This window comes from Anas platyrhynchos, chromosome 27 (genome assembly GCF_047663525.1).
Source record: "Anas platyrhynchos isolate ZD024472 breed Pekin duck chromosome 27, IASCAAS_PekinDuck_T2T, whole genome shotgun sequence".
Lineage (NCBI taxonomy): Eukaryota > Metazoa > Chordata > Aves > Anseriformes > Anatidae > Anas > Anas platyrhynchos.
The window spans coordinates 8107322-8123310 of NC_092613.1; the positions used below are offsets into that span (position 1 = coordinate 8107322).

General features: G+C 45.0%; 1 protein-coding gene across 5 annotated transcripts in view; it reads left to right on the forward strand.

Moving 5' to 3' along the window:
- The window catches only part of PLXNA2 (plexin A2), a 412814-nt gene that overhangs the window by 139307 nt on the left and 257518 nt on the right, over positions 1–15989 (forward strand). For all 5 annotated transcript variants that reach the window (XM_072028626.1, XM_072028627.1, XM_072028625.1 and 2 more), the window contains exons 4-5: positions 1225–1329; positions 6532–6640. The gene's annotated coding sequence lies outside the window, so the exon portion shown is untranslated. The remainder of the gene's footprint in view (positions 1–1224; positions 1330–6531; positions 6641–15989) is intronic.

Below are 15989 nucleotides of genomic sequence, written 5' to 3' on the forward strand. Positions count from 1 at the left end.
TCGGGGCACCCGGCCGGGTTGTGCCGGGCACGGTGCACGAGCCTGGGCTTCGCTCCCTATAATGGAAGGGTCCAGGCTCAGCGAGCCACTGGACAGGAGAGCCACGAGGGCAGGAGATGGGGCTGGGGGCTGTGGGGAGCAGTGGGATGCTCGGTCGTATGGGGCAGGTGAGAACCCGGCCCCCCAACAGCCGCTCCTGAGTCTGCACGTGCACCCTGGTGATGATTTTAGCAGGCAGTTAGATAAATACCCACCAAAAGTAGACTGGGCAGAGCAGGCCTTGTTTGGGGGGAAAAAAACATGGACTAGACCATTAATAGCCCTCTTTTCTACAAATCATTCCCAAATGAGACCCCCAAAAGGGGGTCCCCAGGCACTCCCCAGGCCCTGCTGCAGCCACCCCGCGGCAGTAGGGGGGCAGGTGATGGGGGACGGGGCCCGTGCCGGCACTACAGCTTCGTCTGCAAGCTCAAAAACTTCAATTGCATATTTTAATGTGCGTAATTTAGGAAAATATGGCCCATTCCATCTGCTTTGCATTAATTTGGATGACTATTTAAAAATACAGGTTGAAATATTACAGATACTAATAATTTCTCCACATGGCTAGCTCTTAATGGATGGAGAGGAAATTAAGAATAAGGCTTTTTATCAATTTTCACAGGCAAGCTTTGCCATAATCCTTTTATTTCTTTGAGAAGTGTGTTTGTTTATAGGCATTTTATTTGTTTAATAATTTCCCTCTTTTTCTTAATCTTTGCAGTAATTATTTCACATTCTATAAATATATAAACTAATTTTATTCCTTATAAATATTGTTACGTTTCAACGTCTTTAAAAGCTCTCCTTCTCCCAGTGAGTTTCAGCCACTTCCCAAGCATCCAAGCCTGGTGGCCTGCCGCTGTCTGTTCTGGTTCTGCCTGCAGGACTCAGCTGACATCGAAGCCCCAAGATAATAGATAATTTTCTCTAATTCTGCCCCAGTGCATTGTTTCTCCTTGACCTGCTTTTATAGACTAGCTGGCCATTGACTTCTTGGCCACGTCCTCTGAATTGAACAGATAACGACAACATCATTCAAAGTGGTGCTTGAATATCAGTTCTGGTTAGCATCACGGTTATATTACAAAAAAAGGAAGGAAAAAAAAAAAAAAGCAGGGGAGCAGTGACTCAGGCGTGAGTTGTAAGCCTCACTAATTGCTTGTTTATTTTTCAAAACTGCAGGTGCCTGAAGTTCCTGTTCTCAATTAATCACTGCAATGGATGGAACCTGCCTGGTAATTGCTGTTGAGCCGTGCCTGCGGCTGGCTCCGGATTGCTGCAGTGGAGGTATAACGGGGCTGGGGCTGCTGGGGTCTCTGCTTGTGGTTGTGAATATTTGGCTTTCTACTGAGTGACCTGGCTCAGGAGAGGTCTGCTCCAAGGGTGGGCCTTTGGGGGAAGGACAGCTCTGAAAGGAGATGAGGAAGAAGCTGGATGTGAGGCTCAAACCTTGCCGTGACCTTTCTGTGCTGGAGCCTTCATGAACTCTGTGTTTGTGGAGGAAGATCTCAGATTTACTTCTAACAGATCACCACGGGAAGTATGTAATTCTACTTTTCTAACCTTCCTAGGAGTTTTTGTCTGCCTTATAGGCAGGATTTGAGAAGCAATACAGCTTTTACTGTAAGCTAAAGCCTGAAGTCTGGATGAGACACAGGAATGTGGGATCTGAAATAAATTGAAGGGATGTTGTATCCCCAGGTGGCAAAAAATGCTGTGTGGATGCCTCCCAGAGGGCTCCCTTGCACATGGCCGGTGCTGTAGGCTCGTGGCAAAAAGGAGCAGTGGGGTATGGGGGCACCTTCCCCCCAAGCAGCCTCCCAGAGCCTGTCAGAGCCTGGTGGTCCCTGGCACTGCTCTGATGGATCCCCCCACAGTCGGCTTTGCCCTCGGCAGAGGGCTCCTGGGGCCGTTTTAGCATTGCCTCGGGGAGGTATCCATTAATATTGCCAGGGCTCTGGGGTTGCGTGGGTGACAAAGACGTTCAGGAATCGTGGTGCTGTGTTAAATGCTGGTGTCTTCTGCAATACATCATCGGTTTGACTTTGAGAAGTTAGCTACACACGGACAAATACAAAGAGGAAGGAGAAAAGAGCCTGGAATACAAAGCCAGGTGGGTTAACCACTGGTCTGATGGCTTTTGTGTAGGCATTGGAAGGGCAGAGGAATCCTCACGTTGTATCTTTTTGCCCACTGCATTAGGAGACGTGTGCCATGCAAATATTTCAGGAGCTGTTTGGCATCTCTCAAGATGAACGATGCTGTGTAAAATATGATTATCTTTTGTAATGCATCACCTACACGTACTGCAGCGTAATTTGTAACTTCCTCCAATTTCTATGTACAAGAAAATACTCAGAATACTGAGTAGGGAAAGATAAGTTTCATTAACAGCAACACTGACACTGCATATATATCTTAAATTGCTGCTCTAAAGGTGAAATCAATAGCTGCGCTTACACGAGGGCTCCGACGCTCCTGAAAAACCCCACGTACAATTTTTGTTTAAGATGAATGCTTCTGAGGTTTGGAAAGCTACTGTTTGCGTGAATGAGCTTCCAGATTTGCTACATATTACTCATAAATCTGGAAAGAAAAAAGTTGTTTAACTCCTGTTCTACAAAAACATGGGCATTAGATTAGTGAAAGAAGGCAAACATAACAGATGAAAGCTATTAGAGCTGGCTTCGGTTCTGCTGATTTCATTCTTTGAATATTTCCAGTCTGTTAACTTAGAGAATCCATCTACTTCTGACCTTAACCTTCCCACAGTGTTTATTATGTTTAGGTGGGGAAAAGGAGAATAGTTTTAAAACAAATCAAGGTAAGAAATGAGTTATTTGTCTGCGTGTTTGCTAAATGGAGAGCTCATCCTCATTTTAGACGACACAGCCCACATTTGTTAAGAGGACAGTGTTTGAGCAAGGCAAATGCATCCTGTGAGCAGCAGCTGAGATGATTTGGAGTCAACCAGAATTTGTTGCCATGCCCTGTCACAGCGTCAGACCAGATCCATAGCACTGGGATGTGGGGCAAAGAAGGGATTTACCAAAGCTGTAGGTCTTTGGACACCTGTCACTCAAGACTGTGTAAGGTCACCTACGGGGACATGTAAAATGGTTCCAAGTTCCAGTTATGAAATGCCAGCACGAGGTCAAGGCGATGGAGTTCTGTGGTGTAATTCACTTTCAGGTGTGTTTAAAGTTGTGCAGCCATTCAATCCCCTCCTCCTCTCTACAGAGAAGGTGGTGATGTGTTCTGTGAAGCAGAAGGCTGGGTTAAAAAGGCGGCTTTTGATTATAGACGTGTGGTCTGGAGAGACACTGTGGAAACGGGGCCGGATTCACTGCCCCAGCAGCATTAGAAATAACCTCCTTTTGTCAGGCCCACACCGTCAGTTCTTCTGTTTGTGTTTTTGTTGCCTGAAACCACTCATTTTAGCACTTGCATAAATATTGTTGCAGCTATCCAAGACCTTGAGGCCTTTATTCCCATACCTGCTATTGCCAGTCAATGTCATCCCTCCTGCACCGTGCAGGTGCTGCGCTGTGCTCCCGCTTCTTTCCCAAAGGCAAGTTCAGAATAAGATGACAAAAGGAATGCGTTAAGTAACACTCGTCAGTGAAGGCCAGAGTTTGAATGAACAGGGGACCAACAACTGCTACCAGGAGGGAGCGGCAGAGGGATGCCAGCGTTTGCTTCCTGCAGCTAAAATATTGCAGCTTCATTTTTTTCAGCGACACCTCCTCGACAGGGCTGTGTTCCCCCACCTCCCACCGTGGTACAATTTGTTGCCCTTTGCAGAAGCCTCGGTTGCTCTAAAAACATCCAGTTGGGGTGCCACGGCTTTGATCTGCTCCCTCTGGCTCAAGCGTCCATTGGCAGGATTTGTTTGAGAAGTGTTCAAAACCCTGCCTGTTCCTCACGCCCAGGGCACACGGTGTTGGTGCTGGAGGGGCTGAGGTGTCTGAACTCGGTGTCAGGGAGGTGGCACGGGCAGGAGGCTGGACAGAGGGATGGCTGAGGTGCAGGTCTCGAGGCAGCTCTGAAGTTTTCCATGCTCATTGCTTGCTGATAAAATAAAACCATTGAATTGAGCCCATTATTTCTCAAACTCCAATTTCAGAGCAGGGGAAGGAGGAGGAGAACACAGCTGGCTCCTTCACTTATCCTATAAGCCCGTAAGCCCAGCGGCCAGCGAACAGACCATGCCTGGGAGGAAAACATCATATTTCATGAAATTTAACATCCAACTTCGGTGCCGACTTCAGGTGAAATAGATCAGTTTGATCGTGTTTCTCTCTAGGGGGGAACAGAAGTCTGGGCACGGGAGATATCCTCAGGTACCCGCTCAGCTCAAGCAGCCCGATATTCCCACAACAAACGTGGGACATTAACGGGGCTTCTCCCGAGGTGCTCTGCCCTGTGCCGAGAGCTGCAGGGCTCATCGCTTAGGAGGTGGGATGCGTTTGTGCTGCACATACAGGTGCCAATCCCAGAACCACAGCAGTGGCAGTGATGTTTTTACACACGTTTCTCACCGTCTCAGAACTTAAGATAGGCTCTCGTGGGTGATGAGAGGGAAATCTTGTCCGTGTCGCTGCAGATCCTCCTGCTGCTGGGCTCGTTTAGCCCAAGTTGTTTGGGCCCCGTGCTCTCTTTCTCTAACCGCATCTGCCGAATTAAATTCCCTGCGCTGACAGTGATGCTTTCAAAAGCTCCGAATCAATTCTTCAATCACTCCGCATTCTTAGCTGTGATTAAAAACATGTGTCCCCTAATTAAGCTAACGAGAAATTGTTAATTGGCACAAAGCCCCCCTCTGAGTGTGCTTGTTAATGTCACCATCGCTTTGACAGGAGAAGGAATATAAATGAAGGGCAGGCGGCCGTACCAGAATTCAAAGTGGGACTGCTGGACGTGGGCTTTGTGTGTCAGGCGATGGCCATGGGCTGGGGGACAGGGAGGCAGGGAACGGGGGCAGGACCAAAGGTGGTGGTCTCTGCTGGTGTTTCCTTGTCAAAACATGGCCTGGCTTTGTGGTCCTTCCTGCACTCCTAAATCCTTCCCAGTCCTCTGCTGTAAATGGGAGGAGGACGCCTGCCTGCGTGCTGAGCAAAACACTCCAAAAGGGGGAGCCTTGGCCGGGAGAGGAGCAGCCAAGGGCTGGGTCCCTCCAGCTGCTGGCTGGGTGCAGGGGCTCTGCGCTCCCTTCTCCTCTCCTTCAGGCTGTGCAGGATCAGTGCACGGCTGCCTGCATCTGACCGGGTCCACCTGGTTTGAAATGACACCATACCTCAAACGAGGTCCGAAATCCCATTTCCCTAATCCTTGTCAGGTCCCAGAGGGATGTTCAAAGAGTTAACGATGATGTTTGGATGCGGAGCTCGGCTCGCCTTGGTGGATGAAGGAATCCCAGTGCTGGCACAGCGCTCGCTGCCATATGCAGCCGCGCCAGTGATATTTTCCTTCATCATTTTTCTTCTCTGTGTGTTCATCCGAGGTATTCCCGTTCCAAGCTCCTGTTCTGTCCAACACACTACCCAGGCTGTAGCGGCAGTAGTTGCCTCTGCTAAATGAATGTTTGCTAATAATGCCTTCCCGTCTGGATGCTCATCGTGTCTGCTACGCGTATTTGTCATTTCTTCCATCCCATTTCCATTATAACATAAATAACAGACAGATTGGAACCCACACTGTCCTGCAAATTGGCAGTTGCTATTTTGACCACACTGCCTTGTATTGAGCTATAATAAAGTATGCTCTCCTAAGATTCTGCCCTGCGATGGATAAAGCCCAACCGGCGCGGTGTGGGGAGCGTGGCTATGGAAATGAAGTTTTAGCGTGTCACATCCTAGCCTGGTCTATCAAGCTGCAGCAAGGAGAGGAAGAGATGAAACAAAGTGAACGCACGCTGCTTTTATCATTTGCTTGGATCCTGGTGCTTCAGGTTGAAGTCTTCCTAAGCAAATCTATCACTTTCGTGCCAGATGCAATCACCTATTTCTTTCCATGGCTGGATGCACAAACTTCAAAAGTCAAAACTGACTGTACTCTCAGATCTTTTGATGGATGCAAGGCACCATTTTGATTACTTCTGCACAGCTGAGCAGGGCACAAATCCTGAGACACTGAAAGGAGAGTGGTTTGGGTAAACACAGGATTAGCTCACAAGCACTAGGGCTATTTTTAGCATTTATGCTCTTTTTTATTCTAAGTATATGGAATATTGCAAATACCGTGATACCAAAAATCCTGTAATTTGTGCATTTTGCTATGCACCTGATTCCTGGGGCTGCACGAGTGTGTCTGTAGTTAAGAGATCTATAGCCCTGGGGGAAAGGCATGGTTGGGCCATGAGAAGTTATTTATCGGAGCTCTGTTCCTTTACTACCGGGACCACTGATTGCAAAACACTTGTTTTAGACATTCGAAAGGTCAGAGCTGCAACCTTGCCTCCTGGTTCATGTTGTTATGTGCATGTCACAGGTGATGGGAGCACTGCTGGAGGAGGAGCGCAGGCTGTGAGGAAGGGCATCGCACCTGGCCTTGGCAATGAAGCAAGGAGGAGACTGGACTACGGGACTGCTGCTCTCAGGTAGGAGAGCTCCAGGGAATATTGATTTCTGCAGGGAGGAGGAAATAATGTTTTGGATAGTTTTAATATGTTACGTAAACTACAACTCTGAAAAATACCGATCTGCAAGACCACATCCTTGTTAGACCTGCTAAGTACACCCAGATGGAAATGTATCTCAAACCGCGCACAACTGACAGATTTGTCATAAAATCTAGTCTGTTCTGTCTAAGTTGATAAGGATGCCACTCTCTGTATCACACAAGGCGAGGTGTCTCAGACAGAGAAAAGCTCATATTTCTGTTCACTGAGGTGTTGCTGACACAATTTAGCATGCAGTATCCAGCTCGTTTAGAATTCAGTGCCAACTTCATCCGCATCATAAAGTGAATCCTGTTTTACAATTCCCTTGAACATTCTCTAAATGATGGCATCTGAAAACAAGCAGCACGGTTTATATGCTGGAATTGTACTTTTGAAATTAATTCTTAGCAATATAATCCAGGATATCAGTCAGACATGTATGAGCAGAGGGACTGCAGTGCCTGGGAGCTGGGACTGGAGCCTTTACACGTGAGCCAAGAGCCGCGTGTCTGCAGCTCACCGCGTGCCTGGCTCATTTCGGGGCTCTGTGGGTACGGGGTGGGAACAAATACTTGTAGGAAATGTGCATACAGTGGAAGGGAAGTTTGAAAGGATTGTGTACACTGAGTCAGTTTTTTGTCTTTTTTTTTTTTTTTTTAATTTTTGGGGTGGGATGTCTTTCTTTCCAGTGTTCCCAGGGCATATCTACTTGTGAAAATCAAAGGTATTCTTAGGAACCCACCAGTTATAATGATATTCAAAGTTCATAATAGAATTCCTGTAAAAAAAATGAACAAAAAACTTGAGAGATGAAGTCCAGCCAGCTGGTAGCACACTAGTCAGGCCATGTACCTATCCTGGAGAAATGTTCAAGTTTCCTCTCTGCTTGCCTCAGTCGTCACAAGTGAACCCCCCAGTTTCTTACCAACTGTTCTGCTTCTCTTATTGTGGGTTTGTGCTGACCTGGCCCTGTGGAAATCTGATTTCAGCTTGGGCACCTGACTTACTCTAATAGGACTCATCTATCCCTAATTATCTTATTTCTAATGTTTCTATTCCCTTGGCATGCAATCTTAGCCTAAAAAGTAGATGCATGCATGCACATGGAGATTTACAACTTGTCCCATTTGTAAGTCAATTTAGAACTTTCCATATTTTAATAATTCAGAGACGAACAGGATTTCAGTGTGGCACAATCTCAGTCGCAGGAGCACCAGCAGTTGGCCAATGATCGCTCGTCTGTGATTCAATAAATGATAGATAACTGCAAGTCAGCGCTAGGCATCCGAAACAGGTGTTGGAGAGCTATAAGTACGTATCTCTTCTAATGCATTCTTTATAAATTATTTGCTGGGACTTTCAGCTCTGTGGTGCGTCAGCTCAGGAGGGATGTGAAAAGCTGCCTTTGTGCAGAGTTAAAGTGATCTGCTTTCATGGTAATAGTTTGTTTTAAAATTACGTTACAGATAACCAAAAGGTAGATGGCCCTTTTGTAGGCTGTACAGCAGGTAAGGTGTCCTCCTGAGGTTCTTTAACAGGCTGCTCGCCCTCGGCTTGCTGCTCATGTCTCTGCAATGTGGGCTCTGTCCTGTAAGCAGAGAGCTGGTTCACTCCTGCACCACCACGTCGCTCAGATCCATTCTGAGCTTGACGAGCTTGGAAGGCTGGCTATGAAGTTTCAAAGAGAAAATCGTGTGATTTATTCTTCTGTGACCAATGGATTTCATGCAATTATTCCAAAACTCTATCTGCATTTCTATCTACTCTTTGAAAACAAATGGAACTCATCAAAAAGAAAAAAGATGGAGCCAGCCTGCTGAATGGATCAGAGGCAAGAAAAAAGTGTCACTCTTTAATGTAACTTGTCCCTGATTACACGATTGTTCTGTTCTGAGTAACTCAGGAAGATTATGGTAAAAAGCCAGGGATTAAAAGGAGACTTTGAGTCAAGTAATTCTTTTGTTAAAATCTTGGATAAGTGCTTTCACTTTTTCAAAATATTTGGATACCTCTGGCTTCTACTGTCTTCTGCCTTGATCCAAAATGCTGAAATTCCCTGACAGGAAAGCCTGGTTCTGTTCCATTCCCACGTCAATTCTGGATGTGGAAATGCCTGATGTGGCATGCGAGGGGCTCGTTCTGTGAAATGATGTGGCCCAAGCTCTGCTCCCCAGCTGGAGGGGCTGCAGCCTCACTTTAGGAAATGGACCTGTTCGTTTTTCTTCTGGTGTTTAGACAAGTACCCATTGCAGCTGGTTAATGAAATACCTCGTGGTCCTGGTGGCGTAAATGAAGGTGATGAGCATGTGAGAGCAGCCCGGTGAATGTCACCGGCCTTTCTTAAGCTGTCCCCGTTTGTTCCTGGTGGGATGTGGTCTGACACCCAACACTGTCACAGTAGAAGAACTGAAGGAAGTCTCAATCCCTCTAGCATGAAAAAATAACTCGGTACATGTTTGAAACACCTCATATTTCATTCCTTAGGCTGGTTGTTCTAGCCCCTGTGCTCAAAGCCTTTTCACACACAAGGATCCCGTAGGTAAACACCCAGTATCTAATCTAATGATCTAAGTGCTTTAGTTAATTTGTTTATTCAATTTGCTGGTAGATACACTCCAGAAGAGCCTTCCCCTCTTGCACTCACATGGCTCAGAGGGCAAGAAGGGAGCAAATGGAGGCTGCATAAAAATGAGTGTTACAGTGGGCACGGGTAGGAAGAAATGCAGTTGGGAGAAAATTCCTGAGCACAAACAGTGGATCCTGCAACTCTTACCAGGGTAGAATGCACAAAACTTGTTAATGTTCGTGTGGCACATCCAGTTATTCTCTAATGATTTCGATCATTCTTGTGAGTGGTAATGCATCTTCCTTTACATATTTACATATATATATATATACACATACATTCTCAAAAATGAAATGTAATTTCTTGGCTAGTGGAACTATCTCTAAAGGTAGATGCATGTGCAGGTTTTTTTCCTCTTCTCTTTCGTAGTCATAATGCATTTCATGATTTCTTTGCTTTACAGCATCCTTTTAAAATGACACATTTTATCAATTCTCTGGGTAATATTGATGTTTTGCCCTTTTAAACATGTCATTTGATTTTCTGATGTTCCTCTCTTATTCTCCATCTGTTTTCTTGTAATGCTTTCATTTGGTGGCAATTTCTCATTGGGTCCCTGTAGGTTTATTCCAGGAGTTGCCTAGAGCATATTTTTCTCGTGTTTTGAAATGTCTGACATGCGACCAGATTCCTCCAGTGTGTGAGTGGTGCAGGCACTGGTCCTGTCCTCACTGCGATCTTATTTAAGTCTTTCATCATGCAGAGCACATTTTCTTGCCTTCGAGATCCCTGTGGATTCAATCAGAGAACAATTTTTAAAAGCAAGTAAGGGGAAAAAAAATACACCATGGTATTTTAGATTGTGGACGTGGTTTGTGTGGCTTTGTTGGAGGTGTTCCCTGGAAAAAAAGGAATCCCAAGGTATCAGAAAACGATAGGGAAACTTGTGTTTTCTCCAGTCCTCCTCCACGGTTTGACTTGCTCGAGTTTTCTCGGTGTGATGATCGTGGGACACTGGTGCCAGTGCATGGGGGCTGCTGCGCTGCTCAGGATAGCTCTTTCCAAAAAATACATGTCCATAGAAAATCTGGGCAGATTTCAAATTGATGTGACATGGATTTTCCTTTAAATTTTCAAGTAGATTTTGGAAAATATCTGAAAAGTTATAGAAAAGTTATTTCAAAAATCAGGGAAACGCTGATATTGAAGTGAAGTTTGAAGGGGGGTCAGGTCCTGAAAGCTTTTTGCATAGGAGGGCTCCAGAGTTCAGGAGGCTTCTGGATTGATTCTGAATTAGAGAGCTGGAGAGGTTGGAAACCCACATTCCTGACCTTTGAGATGAGCTGCCCTGAGTCAGAAAGGTCCTGAACTGGGAATATATCTCAAACACTAAAAAACTTAGCTCCTTTAGTTCTGCTATTTTAAATGGCTCTAGACTTTTTTCTTTTTTTTTCTTTTCTTTCTTTTTTTTTTAAATTTAAGTGTAATAGCTGTGTGTTTTTTTTCTATTTCATTACCTTTGCTATGGCTGACAAGCCGCAGCCAAGGACTGTGTATTTACTCTTGGTTACAAAGGAAAAAAGTTTCCTGGAATTAGTGGAAATTGCATCCATGTGTGAAAACTCAGCATTTGGGACCATTGTGCCCATTATCCACCAGTGAGTGTAATAGGTTTGAGCAGATTTTTTGTCTTGGACTTGTGAATGTAGCTTCCAACTGTTAGCTACTAAATAGCTCCTTCGGAAATACATTCAGAATTATGCTCTGTGTGTCTTAATGTGAAAGCTGTGTGCGTATGAGAGATTTTCCAATAAGGTTTAAGCAGCCCAGGCTGATACTTTCTCAACAGTTTTTCTTGCCGTCTAAGAAGATATTTAGGTATATCTGATATATAACCTCCATATCATCTCAAATGGTCTTTCCAGGTCTGTACTTACCCAGGCTGACTTCAGGGACAAATGATGTTCAGCTGCATTAACACGGCAGATGGAGCATTATTCCAGCCTGGACGGCAGGAGAACAGAGTTTACCTCCAGACTCAGCAGATGTCAATTTATATTAACGAGCAATGGCAACACACAATATATTTTATTTTCCTTGTAACCTGTCTTCATTACAAAACATCTGCATACTTTATATCCCGTTCCAGATGTTTAAAATTAATGCTGTAGCAAACAGCTCACATTTTGCCTTTCACCATTTTTTTTATCAGCATAAAAATTAGCTCTGATACAAATGAAAAACCTTGTGATGGTTTTCACTGTGTTTTGGAGGAAGTCTGTATTACGCTATCAATTTCAGTAGCCCAGTGTGCTAAAAGGAGCAATAAGACAAGACTGCTTGTCACATATTTATGAGCTTATGAACCTTTTGCTGTCCCTTTTGTTATCCCTTCCCTTGGCAGTGCACTGAGACTCTGAACCCTGAATTAATGCAAAAAGGATGAAGATCTACTTTCTAGTACATACGTCCAGGGTACTTGGCAGTTTGTAAATGTCACTACTGGAAACAGGGAAAAGAAGTCGTGTGGTTGTAAGCCATTGAGTCTGTCATTGTCACAGGCTTAGGAGGAAATGCATTGAGCAGTAATGAGTAGCAGGTAAAGGACATTAAGATTAAAGGTTATTATATTTTTCTTTATCTTCACAACAATCTACAGACGAATTTCCTAAGGGTGCAGGGGGCTAAATCTTTCTTACACAATAAGCTGTAAATCCTAAAGCCAGGGACCTCGTGGCTGGCCTGAAAATAGCCTTTCATGTAAATACGCAGGGCCTGAATAATGGCTGAAAATTTATTCAAAGCATAATTACAGCAACAGTTCTTGAGATGTTTTGTGGTGTCTTTCATTTCTTATTCTTCAAAGCTCTTTCTGTGGCAGAGTATCTCATTGAAACTATGGGAAGCAAAGCAGCTCATAGGTCATTGTTAGAGAAGAAGAGTTCACCTAATTGTGAAGGGCATCTAGAGAAGCGGATGGAGCTGACGTGTACATTCACATGTATGTATTTTTGCACTCCTGCGCATATATTCATGTACATTTATGTGTGTACATACCTGTGCACGTATGTCTACAGCTGTGCACGTACGTAGGTGTGTAAGGTCCCATCTCAATTACCCCGAAACCACAAAGCTGCCTGTGCTAAATGGCACCCAGATGCTCAGGTGAGCTGACTCAGACCAGTTTCGAGGCTGATCTTCATCTTTGTGTACAGCTTTAGTTCTGGTCCAAATGAATTTGACTTCTCTTAACCTAGAGGAGGAGATGCACGCCTTCCCCCAAGGCAGACTTGCACTGCATTCTTGTATAGGCCAGGAAAAGAAATATATCTTTGTTTAATTTAGTGTGACTTGATTGTTGACTCAATTGCAGGTCAGCAGCATACCCAGGAAAGTCATATAAATCTTTTTCTCTGCCGTGTGGGGGAGAAAACAGATGGACACTAGAGTATATTAATGTTCATTCTCCTTGGGAATCAATAGGAATCTATATTTTATAAATGGGTCTACTAAACACAAGAGAAAATTCATGAAGCAGAGATAGAAAGAGGGAGAGAATGAAAAGCCAGCTAATTCCTTTCAAACTACTGATTATTATCAGCATCCTTGAGATGTATGTCCATTGAAGGCCCGGTACGGCAGAAGGCAATGATTCTGCATTTATTTTTTTGCCTGGACTGATTGCATTAGCTATGCAGAAACATCAGGCCTGATCCTGTTATTTCTGGAGTACCCTCAGCTCTAAATGACATTTATCACCTCTAGGTACAAAGCTGCTGTTTCTTATTCAGCACCTATTAATAGCAAAGGGAATCTTTGCTGCCTTCAGTAGGAACGGGAACAGGTCTGTGATGTTAATAAGCAATTAAATGCAGCCTAAATAGATGCACGGGAAAAGGAGCATGGAGTAGGGAAGAAAAGAAAGGAGGACAATGAGGATTGTTTTACAGGTAACTTTGGGGTGAGATTTGGTGGGATTTAATGGGAATAGGATTAGGGAGGTGCAGGTGAATGTTCAAGTTGAAGGGAAGTTCGTATGGAAGAGAGGGAAAAAATAGATGTCAGATTTCTGGGAGAAGAAGAGGAGTGATGAAAAAGAAGCAGAAGAATGAGAGGTGAAGGGGAGGGGAATGGGAAGTTTAAAGACAGAGCAGGCAGCAAACAAAGAGGCAGAAGCCCCTGACTGTTACTGGTGTAGCTGTTGGCCACCAGCTGATGGACGAAGTGAGGAGGGGAAAAAAAAAGCAGAGAGTCATTGTGTATAAAGCCATAGCTCAATTTCCATAAAGAAATAGAATTAGAGAGCGATAGAAAGGAGAAATATTAGCCTATAACACCACGTGCTTAATCAAAAACCCAGCCTTGCACAATGACAGCAGACGTCAGTAATTGCCAAAACACCAGCTTTATTTATGGACGTGGGGGAGAGAGGGATGCGCGCCGCACAAATTCCAATTAAGGCCAAAGCACCCAGCTCAGGGGGAGCTGCTCGCTCATTTGCAGTGGCGGAAGCTCCGTAACCTTCATAGTCCCAGTGGCTCGCCTGAGATTATTAGGAAATAACACACCAATATTGCTTGCAGACCCGTCCTTTGCCAGGAGGCAGCAAAGGAGGTGGCTCGGAGATCCAAAACTGACACATCCAGCGTGAGGCTGGGGACCTGAAGCTGGAGCCGGCTGATTTTTGTCAGCCTGCTTTAAAGGCAGGAGCAGCTCCTTAAGTCTGCCTTTGGGTTTCGTGTGTCTAGCAAGGACTGGCGGCAGCTGATGTCTCTAAGAAATACTGTAAATCCCCAGTGACACAGCAGCAGAAGGCTCGGTCTGACCTTCCGAGCAGTTATTGGGCTGCACCAACACAAATACCACCCAGGACAAATAATTTTGTGTACAGCACCAGAGGAGCATTTGTTAGGCTGAGTCCCGCAGCGCATTTGCACTTCTGCTGGGGATCACTGGAAGAATCTATTACCGTGTGCGTGGTAATGGATGGGTTTAATCAGGGACTGGGACTGTGTGTTTCACGTTTCCTCTCAGTGTAGCCCATTAGTAATCCTCATTAATTGCAAAGGCCAGGGTGATGGCAGACATGCAAAAAAAGCACTCTCTGTGTCTGCCACCAGCCCGGAAAGTTTGCGAGGGCAATGCTATCGTTCTCCGTGCATCAGTTTACTCATCTGTGTTAAACTCACTGAGAATGATGGCAAAGACCACTAGGGCAGGGTTCTGGCCTGCACCCCAAAGGCACAGGGGGAGGCCAGGGCTGAGCTGCTGGAGCCCGGCGGGTTTGGGAACCGTGGGCTTCGGTAGGGGGTCTCAGCCAGGGGAGCCGACTGCCTTGGAGATAGCAGGTAAATCTCCTCTTAAAGTGATCCAAGTCTTTAATCATTATCCTGAAACCACAAAGCAGCTCCAGACACACACCAGCCTCGTTGAAAGACTTGTCAGGACTGAAACGGTAATTCACAAATTCACTAAAATTCGCTGCTCCACTGAGCAATGTGACAGCTCTGCCGACCGCAGTAACATTTCTATTCAAACTGGCTTTGGTGCCGAAGCTATAAATATCCCCGCAATATTTCCTGCTTCAGAACATAAAGACAGCTTTACAGTGCTGATAAAATAGAAATTACTTTCTCTCTGAGGTCTAGCTGGAATTTTAATGTCTGTTTTGCAATAAAGCAGCTCCTACACAATTCGATTTGAGGGAAAGAAAACAAACGGTCTAATTTAGTTACAGTAATGACTCCTCTTGTATTGTTGGCCGTAGCCAAATCTGTGGTTGCAGGGTTGTTAAAGTTTGTAGTGGCGAACGCAGTGATGATTTTTATAGTAATATGAATTTTTTGTCTTTAAAATATACATCGTGCTGCTTAATTACAGGTATGGAACAACAAGGACCCAGAAAGAAAAAGGTCATTAAAGTTTACAACCTCTAATAGCGTTTCTGTAAAAATTACTTGTCACAGCTGTAAAGCTGGTGACCAACGATGACACAGATTAAAAAGGGTTCTTGAATTGGGAAGAGAAATTGCAACTACTGGACTCATCAATGTTGCCTTTAATTATTCCATAAATGTCACCCTCGCTCTGGTTAGCTCCTTCAAAGGGGAAGGAAAAAAAAAACAAAAGCTCATTTCCTACGGTCACCGAGTTCTGCTTTCCATTTCTAGGATGGAAATGGCAGGGTGGGGAGGAGCCCAAGAACAATTAAGGAGGGGAGCAAAAAATAAACTATTCTTCATTTGCATTGCGGGCACGTGGCACAGGCAGACAGTCTCGGAGCGCGGGTGCTGGTAAATATTTTAAATATTTCAAACACTAAGGAGAGTCGGGCTCGCTGAGCTGGCATTATGCAGCTGGGGAAGGAGCCCCGGAGGCTCCTGAATCCCGGGATGCTGCCGCAAAGCAGCAGGATGGGAACGCCGGTTCCCAAGGCATGGGGATAGAAGGACTCAGTTCATTTGGAAAAGATTCTGGCAGCGTTGCCAAAAATTCACCAGCATCCGTCGATGGGACCAACGGAGCAAGTCCCTCCCCTGTGGCCTCCAGCACGTCCATGTCCTGCATGGGACAAACACGGTGCTGGAGACAGGAACAGTGCCCAGAGTTTGTTTCTCTTTCCCTCTCTGCTGGGTTGAGTTGTTTATAGCACACTTGCAGGGCTGTACAATAAATAATAACTACTTAGAATCTTTTAAAAGATACATAAGTTTATTTCTT